Source organism: Corvus cornix, chromosome 2 (assembly GCF_000738735.6).
Source record: "Corvus cornix cornix isolate S_Up_H32 chromosome 2, ASM73873v5, whole genome shotgun sequence".
Taxonomy (NCBI): domain Eukaryota; kingdom Metazoa; phylum Chordata; class Aves; order Passeriformes; family Corvidae; genus Corvus; species Corvus cornix.
The window spans coordinates 61986073-62003359 of record NC_046333.1 but is presented as its reverse complement, the minus strand read 5'-3'; positions in this window follow the sequence as shown (position 1 = coordinate 62003359).

Here is a 17287-nt window from a genome sequence, read left to right as displayed (position 1 = left end):
GAAAAGGGAACCCACAATGAAGGACTTCTTCGCCACTAGGGAGCTTCTAGGGGTCTTATACCAGGTGTAAGGGCAGGAAGTGATGGGTGTGCTGAGCCACCAGCCCCCAGCACACCGAGTTTAGGGTGAGGATTCGGACAGAGTCCCATGCTAGGGTCAAACATAGGGACCAGACCAGCTATAGTAAAACCAGCCTGTCATGAAAGAAGGCCGCACATCTCTTTTAAAGCATAGACTCACAGGAAAACCTATGGGAACAAAGAAAAAGCAAATTTCTGTGTGTGTCCACAGGCAGCCAGTGGCTGCAACTACAGCTACACAGGCGTATGACAGAGTGGAAAGGGTAATATCATGTTAGCACTTTGCAGGCCAATTCTGCCTATTTTGTGTTGATTTTCATCTCTTTACTTTTCCCAGCAGAGGGAGCACCGGGCCAAAGTGCTGAGAGGCGGCGACCCATAGAAGCCCACTTCAAAAGTTCCCTTTGTCTTGTTTTTCCTCTATCGAAGGCACAGACTGGGCAGCTTCTCAAAGGCCATTCCCATCCCAGCCCCTGGCTGGAGGGAGAGCAGGGCTGGGCAGGAAGAATGGCTTTTGACCACATCAGGGTAGGATATGCACAGCTGCATTGCACCATGGACAGGTACCCCTCTGTGCAATGGGTCCTGATCTCAACTCCCGGTATCCCGCCTGCTTCCCTGCTCCTTAAATTTTGATTCTTGTCTCTCCTGCTCTTTTATTCCTTGCCCTAGAGGCAACGGGAGCTTTCTGCACTCCCTCAGCCTCTTACTTGAAGTACATCTTCTGATCTGCTGTATCTGGGGGAAAAGGGATATGTACCTGTCCCCTGCAGAGAGACTAGGGTTTGACCCACAGGCCAAGCGTACTGAATGTGTCAGGCATCCTTGCCTGCTGCCTTTCCATTGCTAGCAGAGGGTGAAGCCAGATGATGCCCGGCATCAGAGGCTGGATGAACAAAGAGGTGGGTAAATAGCTCACAAAATGAAGATAGAGAAAAAGAAGTGGGAAGTGGTAGAAGAGAAACCTGAAGAAGGTTAAAAGAAATGAGAAGAGACGAGTCTGGTACTTCAGTACACTGAAAAGAGATGCTTCAGTTACACTGCAGCAAGGCATTAGAGTAGGAGAAATGAAAATAAATTCAGCCTACAGTCCTAATGAAGTAAATTCCAGAGTGGGCTGAGACCTTAACTGATACAAATGAGGATCATTATCTTCACTCTGCTATCCTGTTCGGCACAGGGCAAGGAGTGCAGAGACAGGAGGGGACAACCAAGGATGGATGAGATGAAGTACAGTCCTGCCACCCTGCTGCTGTCCTGTGATGAGGAGCTTCATGCAAAGGGCCAGCGGCAGCATTCTATGAACTGTGCAGGCCATCTGCAAGCCTCAGCCATCCCAGAGTTTAACTCCAGCTCTTGGTCCAGTCAGGAGAAGGATTTCTGTATGCCAGGCTGGCAGGAGGAGTGGTGGGTCTCTGGAAGGATGGGTTGTGAGCAGCTTTGAGTAGTTCCCATGTGTGTCCTGACAAGACATTGGCAATATCAGCCACCTGTGGGAGAGGCTTCTTAGGTTTCAGCTCTCTTACTCTGCCTGGCAATGCCCACTCGACCCCTTGCGCCCTGGAGACTGGGCTGAGCACTGTGAGATAAGACACAGCAGGTACAAAGCAAAGTGCTTTTCACCTGCCCACGATGGCTTAGTGTTTGTCTGCAGGGCGAGTGAGGTGGGCACAGTTTTGATGCTTCCTGATGTTATTAAAAAAAAAAAAAAAAAAAAAAAAACGGCTATGCAGTGGTGCGAAGCAGAGCAGCACATCTGGTCCCTGGGAACAAACCTCCGCCCCCATCGTGCCAGGGGGATGCAGACTCCACGGTGCAGCCAGAGAGGCGCCTGCTGCGGCTGCGCCTGACCCTGCCCCGCTCACCTGGGAGCCCACCTTTCCCACCAGCCATCCATCTCCTCCTGACAGCAGCGCATGGCCGCTCTCCCACAGACCCGTGATTTATGTGGTGCAGAACTCACCATCAGAAATTAAAATGACCTCAAGATTTGCCACATCCAACATTGAACCTAGAGCCTTGCTGCCCTGTCTCCTAACCTTGTCTTCTTCTGATCTCTCCCTCAGCTCTTTTCTCTCAGAAGGAGCAATGAAAGCTACACGGAAATACGGCAGAAGCTTTCTCTTGGTACTCTCCATCACCATATTTACATGTTAGTATTTCATATCATATTTAATATTGACATCATAAATCCCTCTCGGCTTGGCTCAGTCAGGTATGACATGTAAGTAGGCAGTGACTTAGTTTCTGAGTATTTACCCCTAATGAAAAGAGCTGGAACACAGATAGGGCTGAGAAAATAAAGATACATTAAGATAAATTCACTGTGGCATTAAATCAAAGACTTAACAGGATGTTTCATTTAACATTTCTCTAAGACCCAGGCAAAAGCCTCTCATCCAGAATCAATGGAAACATTTACCTTACATAAATGTCTCTGTTGCAGGTGCAGCATAGTGGCAACAGAATTTAGGAGTGAAATTCTAATGCAAAACTGAAGTCTTTATCCAATTTAATCTTTCTAGCAATCATCTTGATAAAAGTCTCATTAAAAAGATACTGGAATTAAACAAAAATGAGTTAAGTGCTTTCAATCCAGAACATGTTGGCATTTTGAGGTCAGATTTTTGAGTTTCAAAATTATATTTGAGAATCTAATGTCAAAATGTTTTTAGGTAGTTTATTTGGAGGTTGTACTATTTGTATTTCTTATCAGGATAGTTCTGATAACTGACATCAAGGAACACCATAAAATTGTAATAATTAGCTTCCAAATTGAATAAATGACCAAGTGATCTACTTCTGAAATGCTACAAGGCAAATTTCCAAAAGTGAAATTTCAGAGAAAATATTTAAACAAACATATTTCTGGTTCAAACAGGGTAGAAATAACAGACCCAGTGAACTGAAAACTCAGTCTCAGCCATCTGTGGTGAAGGCTTGCATCTGAGCACTGCTCCCAAGCAGGCAGGCAGCGGGCTTGCTTCTCTCTTCTAGCATGTATCGGGGTAGGAGGTCCTCTGCCTGACCTCTCCCAGCTTGGTCTGTGGCTCTGTAGGAGAGGAAAAGGGGTGCAGGAAGATGGATAAGAGGTCTAGCAATCCATTTGTTAAAACAGTCAGTGTTTGATCTCACTTCAGTGTGCAGGACTGCAGCATGCACAGCGTGGCTTTTTGCATGCTAGCAACCCAATCCAGATGCTCATTTTCACCATCATATCACAGCAAATGAGTCATCTTCAGTCTAAGCTGGACCTGCAGACAAGGGTTGGGCCAGAATTCACGTGAGATTTTGTTTATCTTCAATTTGAAGCTTTGAAAAGACCCTATAAGAGCTATAGCTTTGCTTCATCCAAGGAGGAGCTGAGTTATCCATCTCTCCCACCATGCACTGGTTTCAGCCTGTCTGCCTGTTACGTCAGGAGAGGGCACGAGGATGGCTGTGGCTTCCCTGGAGCTCTTTCCTAAGCAACTCATTCCACCCCACAAGCCATCCCAAAATGGGTCTTGTCTGGCAGGTGCCCCTGGAGTAGCTTCAAAGGTGCCATGCCCTTAATTCCCCTCTCGTTCAGGGAAACAGCTGGATTTGTCCTGCCTGAAGGTCTGACTCTTGATAATGAATTTCACTGCTGAGGAATTTTTGGTGAACCAGGTGCCCAAACCAAAAACGTCACAGAAACAAAGATACAGATGTCCCAAATATGGTCCTCATCTCCTTGGATGAGATTTGGTTCATTTAAATACAATTTTCTTTTGTTTTCAAATCTGGAACAAAGATGATTTCAACACAAGGAGTATGCATAACCAACACCAAAGAGAAGGAAAGATTGAGAATGACTGGCTAAAACCAGAAGGACCCAGCATTGCTATTTTATTTATTACAATCTGCATGATTTTACGGGGGACATGGCAATTAACAAACATAAGAAGACCAGAACTCTGCCCTGAGGAGCTGGTTTAGCTTAAATTAGGCAGACCAAGCACAAACAAGTCTGGGTAACAAGAACATCTAGAATTTAAATAGTAAATATTAAGAAAAAAATCAACTAGTGCTCGAGGCCAGAAGTCATCCTTTAATTGACAGCAGTTCAAAGGAAACTTTCCCAGGGGGTGAGCCATTTCATAACTGCCTGCTATGGGATTCTCCTCTATCCCCTCGAAGCACATGGCTCCAGGAACTGCTGGCTATAGGCTCGGAGCTCAGAGCTCAGCTGAGCCATCTCTCCTGACATCTGACCTCTCCTCTCAGGTCTGACCATGAAGGACGTGGCTCCCCAAAAGGTGTTGCCAAACGGGAGAGAAAGCTGGTGTAAAAGTGCACCCAACTGCAAAATACTGAAGTAGGGGTCAGGGTGAAAAAGCCTGTGCCAGTCATGACTCAGGCCCTGGACAAGGACACTGGAAATCTGGATTTCATCCCAGTCTTGACCTTGGACAAGTTCCTCTGTCTCCATTTGCCTGCTTCCACTCCCAAATGTCATCTGCCTTCATCACGCTGTTTATAAAACTCTTTGGGGCAGCAACTGGCTCTTGCTACATTCTTGTGCAACACTGCTCACAACATGATCCTAATCCTCCCTCAAGTCTGCTGGCGTGGATCTAATGAAAAAAAAGTGAGAGGAAAAAGGTGTAAACACTTCAAAATCTGTAAAAATATTCAAAGACAGGCAACAGCAGGGAGTTCAAATGAACCTCAGCTAAAGGTCTGATTTCCAGTGTTGCTACTAATTATTACAAATAAAAAAAAACCCAAACCTGGCTTTGAATGATCAACGAATAATGGCTAGGACGCATTTTTCACCTGGGAACAATTGGGAATTTCACGTTGAATACATTTTAGTTTGAAAAAAAAGACATTTTTCAGGATTTTCCCTCCTTTTGGTAAAAATTTGCCATCATCTTAATGAAATTAGCACCAAAGTTACTGCTGAGTGGTTTTGCTCTCTGTAAAAAAGACTGCTTTCAGTAAACTAAATATCTCAAGAGTTCTCCTGCTAAAAAATTTCATTAAAGGATACTATGGCCTGTTTCACAAGAAATAAAAAAAATCCATTCTCATTCCTGCACAATGAAAATAACTTTAGAAGCTCAAAATTTGATGAAGCTGTTTTCCCGAGTTGAGGCCTGCTCTATTTTTCACGCAGTGTTGACAGAGCAAGATGAGAAAAAATTCAGTTTCCATCATCTATTCAATCCCTGGCCCCTCTAATGATTAGCAAAAGCGCCTGTTTCACTGGTGTTTTCTTGTTAAATAGAAACTCATCCCATAGAAACACAACTCAAAACCATCAAATCATTTCACAACTGACAGACGGTAACAGCCATCCATGCAGTCCTCAGCTGGTTTTAGCTAGAGAGGCAGAGGTAAGAACTGCTGTATCATGATCAAGCCCTGTACACCTCATCCATCTTTTAAGATTTCCTCTCTGAAATAAAGGCACAAAAAAGCTGCGGTCACACAGCTCACCAGTAAAGCCAGCTTACACCCGTTACTTTGCTCTGCCTTGCAATTGATTTCTTAATTAGGAATTAAATTTTTAAAAGCTAGGGATATGGGATTCTCTCCTTCTGCTCACCCAGCACACAGAAAAATGTGAGCAGCAAGACCAGAACATTCAAAGGCTCAGTATGGTTGTTGAAATCCAGATGAAGCTGTTCCCCACCACAGGAAAGATTTATCAGCATTGTCCTGTTGTTTTGTAAAATTATTTCTTCCAGAGCAGGCATGCCAGGAAAAAGCCAAGGGGCATAGGGATGAACAAGACTATGTGGAAACTGACCATTCATTGCCTCTGTGCAGTGCGTTAGAGTTTCAGCCTGGAAAGCTACTTACCATCAGTAATGGTCATTCAACAGCCTCTTTGGAAGCAATTCATGGCCTTGGTCTTGTGTTTGGGACGGGTAACTTCAGCTAACACCAACTCTGGCAGGCTCATAGCTGTGTCCAAGCATCCCAAGGGATGGACCAAATGGAAATCCTGCATGCAGGTGTGAGGTGCCTCCGGAGGGGAGCAGTGCCTGTGAGGGAAGCTGCCCCTGCTGCTGTGCTGGCTTTGTGTACCAATGTCTTTCCTTTCCTTCCTGGGGCTCCCCACCCTGCTGCTGCCACACTCACTGAACTCACAGGAGATGGAAGAGCAATGCACTACACAGAGGTTTGTTGGCCACGAGCCCTCAGCCTCGTCCCTCCTAGATGTTTGGCCTCCTGAGGAAATGTCTAGAATAGACGTTGGGTGCCACTTTCAAAGGACCTGAAAGAAAAGCAAATATTTTCAAATGCTCCTCACTAGCATTTTTGGGTCAGAATACAGGCAGCCATGGAACACACATAACATTACAAAGCACCCTTCACATCATGCCACCATCCAGCCCCTTCTGTACCTCACTTGCACCTCCAGAAAAACTTTCATGTATGCATGCAGCCCAAAAGAAGTTTGAATTGAGGAAACTCCCACGTAAATGACTCTAAAAAAATTCCTTCAATACACTGATGTTTTCTAGCTTCTACTACAGTGACTCTCATGAAGCTGTGGCATTCAAGGAGGATTTGTTTGCAGCACTCAGATATATCATTACCTGGACATTTTTTCTTGTGAGATTGATTTCTTTTCCCTGCATTATTGAAATGCCTCCACTGTACTCCTGCCTTTGCCTTAGTCTTTGGGGCACTAACACAAAGTAAGTGAGAAAGAGTCCATAATGATATGGAAATGAAGGGCAAATAGTGATAGGAAAAGGAAAAACAGTTTTAAATTAAATGAGGAGAGATTCAGGTTGGATGTTAGGAAGAAATTCTTTACTCAGAGCGTGGGGAGGTACAGGAACAGGTGGATTCCCTACCCCTGGAAGTGTTCAAGGCCAGGTTGTATAGGGCTCTGAGCAACCTGGTCTTAGTGGGAGGTGTCCCTGTCCACAGCAGGGGGGTTGGAATGGGATGATCTTTAAGGTCCCTCCCAACCCTAAAAATTCTGTGATTCTTTGAAATAAAATATGAAGAAGGACACATGCAAAAATAAGGAAAAAACAAACAAAACATGACCTGAGGTTTTACAAAAAGCTGCATAACTTATGTTTGGGGCTGAAGGAGAAAGAAATGCATTTGCCTCAGATGAAGGAGAACTACATCCATTTATGTGCAAGCTGCAGGATTTTAGCCATTGGTGCCCTTTCACTGGTAAAAACTATAGAAGCATTAGTGGTTGGCAATACTTAGAATACGTTCTCATCCCTGACCTGCTAGTGAGCTGGAGGTCTGTTCACTTTTACTTTTAGGAAACCTTCAAGGTTTATTTTAAACTTAGCAGAGAGAAAAATGCTTACACGTTTCCCGGGGGCAAAAAAAAACAAAAAAAAAACAAAAAAAAAACAACAGGAAAGAAAGGAGAAAGGATCCCAGCGCTCTGCCCTCGTTTTCCTTTGGTTTTGCAGCCGCCTCTGCAGAGAAATCGCGGGGTTTGGGTTTGGGCTCGAAGGCTCATCTGCCGAATTCTTGGGGGAGCACTGCCCCCTGCCGGGCACAGCCGGCACTGCGGGCCCCCGCCCGGCCGCCCCCGCCCCGCGCATCCGACCCGGCCATGGACACTGCCAGGGATGGGGCATCCTCAGCTTCTCTGGGCAGCCTGCTCCTGTGCATCGCCACTCTCGCAGTCAAGACTTTCCTCATAACAAGTAATCTAAACCTACTTTGCTTGTTTAAAGCCGTTGCCCCTTGTCCTATCGCTGCATGCTTTTGTAAAAAGTCCCTCTCCAGCTTTCAAAGTCGCTCTCCAGCTTTCAAAATGGAGTCCAGGAGGGATCAACTTTTAATCACATCAGTCCTATTCACTCACTGCTTGATTCCCTTCACCACAATATCACGCTTGAATACTTAGCAGGATTTGGGTTTATTTACTTAATTTGATTACAGCCAGCTTCCTCAGAGCGACCAATGGATGGATGCATGGTCATTTCCCCCACTTCCCACTGCACTGCTGAGCCATTTTGCAGCCTAAATATGTACACACAGCTTTGGTGCATCCGTCTTAGGGCAGAGGGCTGGGAACAGTGGTTCCTCTGGATGCATAGCCCACTGCTTGGGGCAGGCCATAGGGGATGTCCTCCAGCAGCTGCCTGACAAGGTGGGAGAAATCCTGCTACCAGCTGTGACAGCCCAGTCAGGCACAGGAGGCTTGGACTAGGAGCACTAAAGCAAGAGCTCTGAAAAAACCCATTTTCCTCAGAGTGTTTGTGTGTGTGTGTGCGTGTGTGTGTGCAATTTCCATAATAATTGTGTCTGTTGTCTGCAGACATGAATTCATTACAGCAGGAGGTAAGAGAACAGCCAGCCTCAATATACATTTCAAATTCCTTACTACAGCCTTGATTTATAAGGCACAACCTGAAACACTGACTGGCTTGTTGCCTCTCAGTGAACTGAATTTTGCATCATAGCTGAGAGGACTGAAAAACAAATGATCGAATTTTGTTCTTAAAAACTCCATCTCCGTATTTTTCATTTTTAAGAGTTGCTAGCTGTGTCCCTGGGTATCCCCCTGCTTCCCCCGCTCCACCCCCCTCCTTCCTCCTGTGCATGCTCCATCGGCACTTGCATTAATCCAGGCCCGAAAGTACTAAATTGATTCACAGTAATGCAGGCACCCAGGGGCAGAATACTCCAGGAACAAATGAATTAATCATCTCAGAGCTTCTGTGCTAACCCACATAAAAGCCCACTGCCCAGAGTGGTGGTGATGAGGGGCTCAGCCTGGCCCCTCAGCTGACCACACAGCACTGGCTCCCACAGCAAGCATCCCGTCTGCTCCGGACGCCACTGGACATGCATGTGGAGGCTGCCAGGCACATGCCCAAGCGAGACAGAGCTCTTTGAAGAACTCCAGCATAGAGGAATAGGTGTAACAGGGAGTCCTGCCGAAAGAGAGAGGTCTGCAGTCATTATGAATGGACCTTCATGGCAACGACAACAGGAAACAGAAAATAATGTTTTGCAATTTGGGCCCGCAGCTGCCGCAGCGCCAGCGCGCCGGCTACACACAGGTGCAGCTATTACAGCAATGAATAGCACACACTAAAGGTGCCATCCACACAGGCAATAATACCAGGGCTGAAAAGGTATTTTCATTAGCAGCCTGATGCTGGGAAGGGAAAAAGCACAATAAGTAGGCTGTCTCTCAGCCACCCAGGTCTCAACCTTATCTGGAGCACCGGGTGGGCAGGTGGGCACTGGCAGAGAAGCTCCTTTCACTATCTGACTGGGGAAACCAGGTAATGTTTGAGTCGAGACCATGACACTTCAGCCAATTGAAAAACTGGCAGCTTTTTAGCTTTCTTTGTTGTGAATATAAAGGTTTTAGAAGTTTCTTCCCTGCCTATTATTTAAAACACCCAAAAGGTTATTGAGAATAGGGGAAAGACATGAGTCTCTCTCCTCGTCTCTTCCACACAACACTCTGGCAGTGCCACTCTGCCGACTTCAGTGACAGGGCCTCTTACTGTGGGAACAAGAGAGAACAGAAAGAACGAAAAGAGACACAGAAAGAGCACTGTGGGACCCAGTTCATCACCATTTTGCCCTTTCCCTCTACCCCTGTCCCTGTGTCAGACCCATGCAGCAGGCTGGACAGCCTCACCTCCAGAGGTTCCCCCAACCTCAGTTATGCTGCTTGTGTGATGTCCCTTTGGTGCAAAGTGGCTTAATCATGTTTGACTCCATTATAATCTCTCAGCTCTCAACCACTCTCCACTGGCACAGATCTGTGACTCCAGGGGCACAGGATTGTTATTCCCTGCAGTCTGCTTTGACCCCCTAAATCTTAGAGACAGGTCTTAGAAAGGGAGAGGGAATCACAGACTTACCAACCCCTTGCAAGAAAACCAAATGTTTTCCAGACTGTTTTACCACACACACATCCTTTCTTTCATGAGAAAGGGGAGTTGTTTCAAAGATACTTAGCAGAGAGCTAAGAGAAAATAGGGGTTACCCAGTGCAGTCAGGCATCTTGCCCTGATGGATTTTCTGATCTGTAGGCCACTAAACATTTTTCCACTGGTGGTGAAGATGTCTAAATCACAAATGTAAGGCTAGCATCAGGTTTTCCTTTTCCTCATGGAGGTCTTGGGAGCTGTCCACAGACCCACAAGCATCCACAACTCACAGACCCCTGGCTTCATGTGCAACACAGGCAGTTGCCACAGGTACGAGGTTGTCCTTATTCCCCCTCGCCTCTGCCAGTTCTGAGCCCACACCAAGGTCCGGGTTGCCACAGAGCCAGATAGTTTAAAGCTAATGTAAGTCCACCACAAACTGCACCCTTTCGACTTGCAGTCCAGACATGGACCTAAACTTTTATTAATTTATTTTTTTTACTTAGTATAGGAAAACCAAAACACTTGTCACCTCAGCCTCACTGCTACATACCAGCTTTGGCTGGGCTTCTTTGGAATGAGCCAGCTGAGCATGGAGACAGGGGTGTGAGGCTCAGGACTGCCCTGCTGGGATTGCCTGACCCAGCACAACGTGGGACAGGGCTGTGACATCCAACGCCCAGCTCCATCCTCTGACCCAGAAGATGCTGGGGAAGGGTCCGGATGTTTTTGGACTGATAGTGCCAGGAGCCCACTGAATGCAGGCAGGGGAAACAGCTACCCCCAGCACCAAGGCAAAAGCATCCTCCAGATTCCTGAACAGATCCCAGTTCACCAAGGTAAGCAGAACCAAGTTCTTTTTATAGGCCTTAAAATTGAGGAAAGCAGTAAAATTAATTTGAAAACTTTGCAGGATGCTGGCATAATGAAAACAAAAGTGGATTGATGCACTGGCTGGCATACCCTCGCTCTGGGAAAGAGCTCAGGCAGCCACTTCCAGAAAAGCTGGAGCCTGCTGGAAGAGAGCACAAAACAGGAAATATTGCTCAAAGGAAGCTCACAGACAAAGTGGCAATGTGGAAGAAATTATAATGATTAATACAGCCCCTGAAGTGTGCAGGGGAGCCACAAAAGATTGAAAAAAAAGACCCAGAGATTTGATTTTCCACTGCCCTTCAGCAGCAGCAGTCATTTTATAACAGCACAAAGCGGGAGTGCAATCTTCACTTCACAGAACAAGTGCACTTTATGTTGCTTTTCTCTCTATTTTCCTGCTGCAAAGCTCCCAGGGAAAGGGGCAATCAACACCATTTGTCCCTGACCACTGGGGCTTGGAGCCTAAGCTAGGACAGAGACCATAAACAACAGACAAAGGGAGAGGGAAATCACTGAGAAGAACTACCACATTTATCTCTGGCTAGGATGGAAGAGGCAATAAGAATAAACTGGGGACAACATCCAGTGACCAGCTGCAGAAAAAGCACAGTTACAGAAAAGAAAAACTTGTTTCTTCTCTTAATTTGATTGTGCTCCAGAGTTTTGCCATAATCAATCTCTTCTAATATCAAAAGCAAACCAAATTAGAGCCTTAGATAATAACATTTTAAGCCTGTAGTTCAGGTTCAGTCACTTCTCCATATCCATCATAGCAAGTCAGCAGCAATAAATGAATAAAGATTGAAAGACAGGCACACAAAACAGGTATGTAATGCCACCAAAGCCAGCCAGCAGCTTTTGGCAGTAGCACCAGCTTTCAGCAGACCAACAGTGCACTCTCAGGGCATTTGGGGTTTGTCCTGTGAGGTGCCACCACATTTCAGGTGCTGTGGTTTCTCCAGAGTGAAGACGGTTAAGATTTCAGTTCTTGGTTTTGCTCTCTGAAAAGCTGCGGCTTGAATTAAGAGGTGTTTTTCTCAGATTTACTGGGGATGGGAATATGTTTCTGCCAGGTCTGTCTTCAGCTCCTCAGTGCAAATGAGCACCAAATCAAACTGCTCACGAGATTTTCACTACTAGTAAATTAAGAAATTTAAACATACCTAGGTGACTTTTAGGTTTACAACATGGGCAAAGGGGCATGTTAAGTATAAATTTCCCTAAATTTATTAATTAAAACACATATATTCACCTATTATTTATTTTCTAAATCAAGTCCAGAGCAGATGAGATTTGCATGGTTTGTGTCTCTGTGACAGTGGAAGTATGTTTGGTCCCTCTACAGTCTGGTTTTATAAGGCTTCATAAAGACATCCATATGTAAAGTAGTTGTATCCTAATTTGTATTTATGTTCTATGATAATGTTTGGACTGAGCTTCTAACAGAGGGGGAAAAAAAGAAGGGGGTAATGTTCAAAGGAATAGGACACTTTCCCCTAAATCAAAAGCAAGCAAACAAAACCAGAACAAACTTTGTGGCTAGATCCTTTATTTTGCTGCTTTTAAAATAGAGGAGGAACACTTTTTAAACTGGATATCCAGAATATTCTTCCAGCTCAGAAATATTTATCTCCTGACTTGCACTTTCTTGCAGCAGTCTCTGAATTCCTTTGAGCCATTAAAGGATTTTGTCCTCAAGTCATTCCCATTAGGGGAATATTCAGTTTAGAAACTTGCCTCCTTCTCAAGGTTCACATGTGAAATTCACAGTTAACATCCCTCCTCACTGAGTTTCAGGTCAGTGCCCTATCCACTGAAGAGAGAGAGAGATATTTAACAATTAAATAGTCCTCTAGGCTACATCCATACAAGACAGTCCAGGAGTGCCTCCCAGGCCAGGGGTCTACGTGCTCTGACTCTTTTCACTCCATGATGGAATGGTGTCACCCTGCCTCTCCCCACACTCCCCTTCTCATAGGAAGGAAAATTCTCTCCAAGGGTCAGGAAGGACACACAGCGCCCTCCCGGTCCTCAGGGCAGGCAGCTGAGGTACAAGCCCCAAAATTACCTCATGGTGTCTAAATACCTTGTGTATCTGAATCTGTCCATTGCTTCAGGCGCCCAAGAAGTAGGAGCAACCTGAAAGGCAGGAGGATGTAAGGATATATTTATGCCTGTTCAAAAATGACACAGTTCTGCTTGTAGAAAGTGAGCTATTTTTCTGTTCTCAGGCTTTTGATATTAAGAATTAGCTATCCACTTCCCAGAAAACAGGGAATTAGTCTTTCCAGACTACGTGTTTAACAGAGAAGAAATGAATCTTCATGAGCTCAAGACATATTCCCTCTTCTTCTCTTAGCCCCTCACCCCCTGCCTCATATCTCTTCTATGCAGTTTTTCAAATAGTTTAATAATATTCACAGGGACATTAGATTAATTGGATTTTAATTCCAAATGACTGTGAAAGCAGAGAAGTGAGTCACCAGTCCATGCTAATGAGAAGATCTATTAAGGACCCTTCTCTGATAGACACATAGAGTAGGGTTATAAATATTTCATATTCAATTAATTGAATTTTGCCCCCTGTTATATGATGCTGCCCTGGAATGTTAATCAACTGGGACCAGAGAGAGAGGGAGAGAGGAAGAAAGAGGTGGGGAAAAAAACCTAAAAGAGAGTCTTTAAACAACATCAGAGCCATTCCCATCCTCAAATCCTCCCAGTTCACACAGCGCCCTGCACATCAGAGCAGAGGCTTTCATACAGACTGCATCTGGTTACACACAGTGGATAAATTAATGTTAATTAATCAGACAGTCATTTTATGGAGAACTGTGCGCAAAAGGTTATTCAAGCCCTGCTGCAAATAGATTTATAGGTATAATTGCCATGTTGAATGACCCTCTGTACATAGGCTCATTAAACTGGCCATCAGTCAAGAAGTCTAATTGAGAAAGGCCCATATCGTGCCGCTGGGACCAGGCGCTGGCTGCAAACAAATCCGCTCCGCAGAAGCCAGCTCTCCAAAAGCCGCCAATAATGCCACCTCCCATCCTCTGGGCACTTCTGCCACTGCCACTCCTGCCAGCTGAAATGCTGGGCAGGAAGGAGAGAGGAGATCTCCCGTGCCCATCATCGTGGCTTTACATCATTTGCAAAACACACCGGGGGACTGGGCGCAGCATGGAAATGGTTTTATTGACAGCTGCGCTTTCCAAATGCCGCTCTGGCCTTGGCAGCTGGGAGCAGCTTGGATGTGCAGGCTTCAAAGGCGCCAAGATCAGAAGGCGAATATAAAGACACTAAAGATTCTTGATGACATTTCATATTCCAAGAGCATCTCTTGATTTCATTGGGGTGGGGGGAACATGGAAGAGTTCAGGCTGGGAGCCGAAATGCCCAGGACTGGCAATCAGGCACAGACACATACCCCAAAAGCAGGGCAGCTCTTGAGGCTGCAGTCCTTCCCTCAGTGCCACCCAGGTCCTTCAGCTATGCTGTGGCAGACAATCATTCCCATGAGGGCTGTGTCCAGCCCTGTGGGTGCTGGGTCCAACATGGAGCCCTCCAAAACAGCAGACAAACCTTTCCACCCTCCCTGGCAGCAGACATGTGAAGCCATAGGCTGGCACTGTGAAAACTCACTTTTTGCTCCTTCTTGTGGCATGAGCTGCCTGCTCACAGTCAATATCTCTCTGTGCCTCCAGTCCCCACCTATGCAATTACTTGTTTGATGATTGCCCCTCATTTCACACGCCCTTATTTCACTGCACCCTGGTTTACATGCTGAGGGCTGCAGTTGCAGGAATTCTCTCTCTCACGCGTGGTATGGATCACACACGTGTTCCCAAAGTGGAGGAAAGGAGGAAGTACATGGCACCCCCACTACCCCAGAATGTCCTGGGCAGCCACTCACCAGACCAGCCAGAGGAGCCTCTGGGTGTCTGAAATGGGCTTTCTTTGTCCAAGCTGCTTCCCAATACACCTCCAGGGGAAACTGCACCATCTGCTCCACACTGGAAGGTGTCATTTAAGAGTACTTGGGGGGAAAAAAAAACACATCAGAGTAACAGACAGGTAAATCAATTTGAACATGTTCACATTATGTCTTCCAATACTCATGTTACTCACTTCTTTTGAGGTTGCCCTTATTAATGTATCAGCCTGATCAGATATAAAACGGCCACAAAACCCCATCTTTCTCAAACACAAATTGAAAATTAAAGCAGAAAAACTGAAGTGCAGTAATACACATCAAGGCAAGGATAAGTATGAACAAAAAGAAATCCATTTGTCTCAGATTAGTGACAATGTCACCATCTGAAGATGTTTCTGATCAAGAAGGATTTCCATCCCCGGACAAGGCAAGGGTTGCACAGCATGTCTGGGCTGTGGCAGCATTTCTCTTCATGCTGTCCCACCATGACTAGTTCAGCCTCGATGTGTTCCACACTGTTTTTCCAGTACTGGTGGGCACAGTATTTACCTGTAGGCATCTGACAGAAGGATCAGGAAAACTGACTGTGAGCATGACATGCTCCTGATCAGCTGCCTGCCACTGATGTCAGGGCTTCAGACACCAGCTGCACAGCCCCTCATCCGGGTGCACAGGGAGACATGCTCCAGTAGAACAGCCTCCAGGCAAGCCTGGGGACTCACTTTCAGAGCTGCTCTATGGATGGATGATAAATTGGGTACCAAGGGCACTCCCAGGGCACTTCTCAGAACTGATTTTCCCCCATCCTGTGGTCCCCTTCCAAAGACCACATTTGAGTCAGGTGAACGAAAGCGTACCCCCAAGTTCTTAAGGCATATAAACACCACTTCTTCTATGAACAAAGCAGCATTTCTTCCTGTGATAACAGGGGTTTTCCCCAATTTATCTGAGGTCTTCAATTTCTCCCATTCTCTTGCCCCAAAGCAGCACACCTGTGTTACCACAGACGTGAAATCCACCAGCTGCCTGGCAGTTTGGACGTCTGTGCTGCTGCAAAACCCTTCGCCTTTGCAGTGCCCCCACTCGGCACGGGAGGAGAATCTTCTCTCGAGTGCTCGCCCACAGAGGGCACCACTCGTAAATGTATCTGAGTAAAGGTGCTGCCACTTCACGTCTCACCAGCCCAAATCCAAATCCTTCATGCATATCATCACCGTCGTCTCCGGGAAGAATAGGAGCAGCAGGCCGATGGCGCACAAAGGGAGAGGTTTTTAAAGCGCACTGTGCATTCGCGCTCATGCTGAGATGCCAGGCAAGGCTTCTTCCCCTTCTGCATCGCTGTGGAACGCCTCTAGCCCCTGAGAGCTGAACTGCAACCGCTCAGTGACATAAGGAAAGGGAATGGTACCTCAAAGGATAGCTGATGTTTCCATATGCAACCATGCACATCACTTCATCTTGGGCAAGGATGAGGAGACACACACGCTCCTCCTCTGTCCACAGCAGGTGGACTATAGGGATTCTACTCTTGAATGTTAAAGACAAGTTTTTATTTACTACTGCAGTGAGTAGATAATTTTTCTGAAGTCCTCAGTTCAGGGTTAAGAAGATAAAGGGTTTAAATATAAGAGTCACTAACCTCACTGATAGCAATTTTGCCCCTAATCTTCCTTGGGTGTTGGGATTTAAACCTGTGTTTCTATGAAAGACCTTCCTTAGATCTGGTTTGCTGAGCCTGCTTTTACATGTGTAGAGAGGTAAGTGCAGCTTTATGCAAACACCTACCAACAGAATAAAAATCTACAGAATTCTCACCCACCTACTTCATTTTAAGTGATACAAAAATCCCAGCTATGTGCAATGTATGCACACAAAACAGAGCAGCCAAAGAGGGAGAAAAAATATCTTCCCACCTTGTATCCCACTTCTGTGCTGCCTCCATTGCTTGGCAAGCTCCAAGTGGACATGCAGTAACATAGTTTAGGCGGGGGACAGCTTACAGGACAGTAAAAACATACATTGTGCATTCAGTTCACTAAAGAAATAGCTGAGCTGTTGCTTCTTTAAATACCAGACCCATACTTAAGTTGAAATAAAGTTCTACTCTTCATTCAGTTTTCTCTTCCAAGTGCATCTCAGCTTCTAGTTTAGAAAAATCAAAATATGCTGAAAAATAGCAGCTAGAATTTGCCTTCAGTCCAAAGGGGTGATGGTGGTGGTGTCTTTTTGGTATTCTCTTATTTAGAATCAACCTTTGTCCACCCAGTACAATCTTTCTCATTTCTGTCTGAAAGTCCTGTATTTCTCTTATAAGCCATGAAGATTGTTGTTCTCTTCAGAATCTCTTTAGAAGCTCTTGAGCTTTTTGCAGCACTAAGAACCCAGAGAGGGATTAGAAACTAATAACATGTTGGTAATCACCATCATGTATTTTAATCACTGAAGCACACTCTCAAATTACACTAGAATTAGAATTACCAGAATTCACCTTCCTGACATCACCCTTTTCTAACCTGAATTTCTACTTTGGCTCT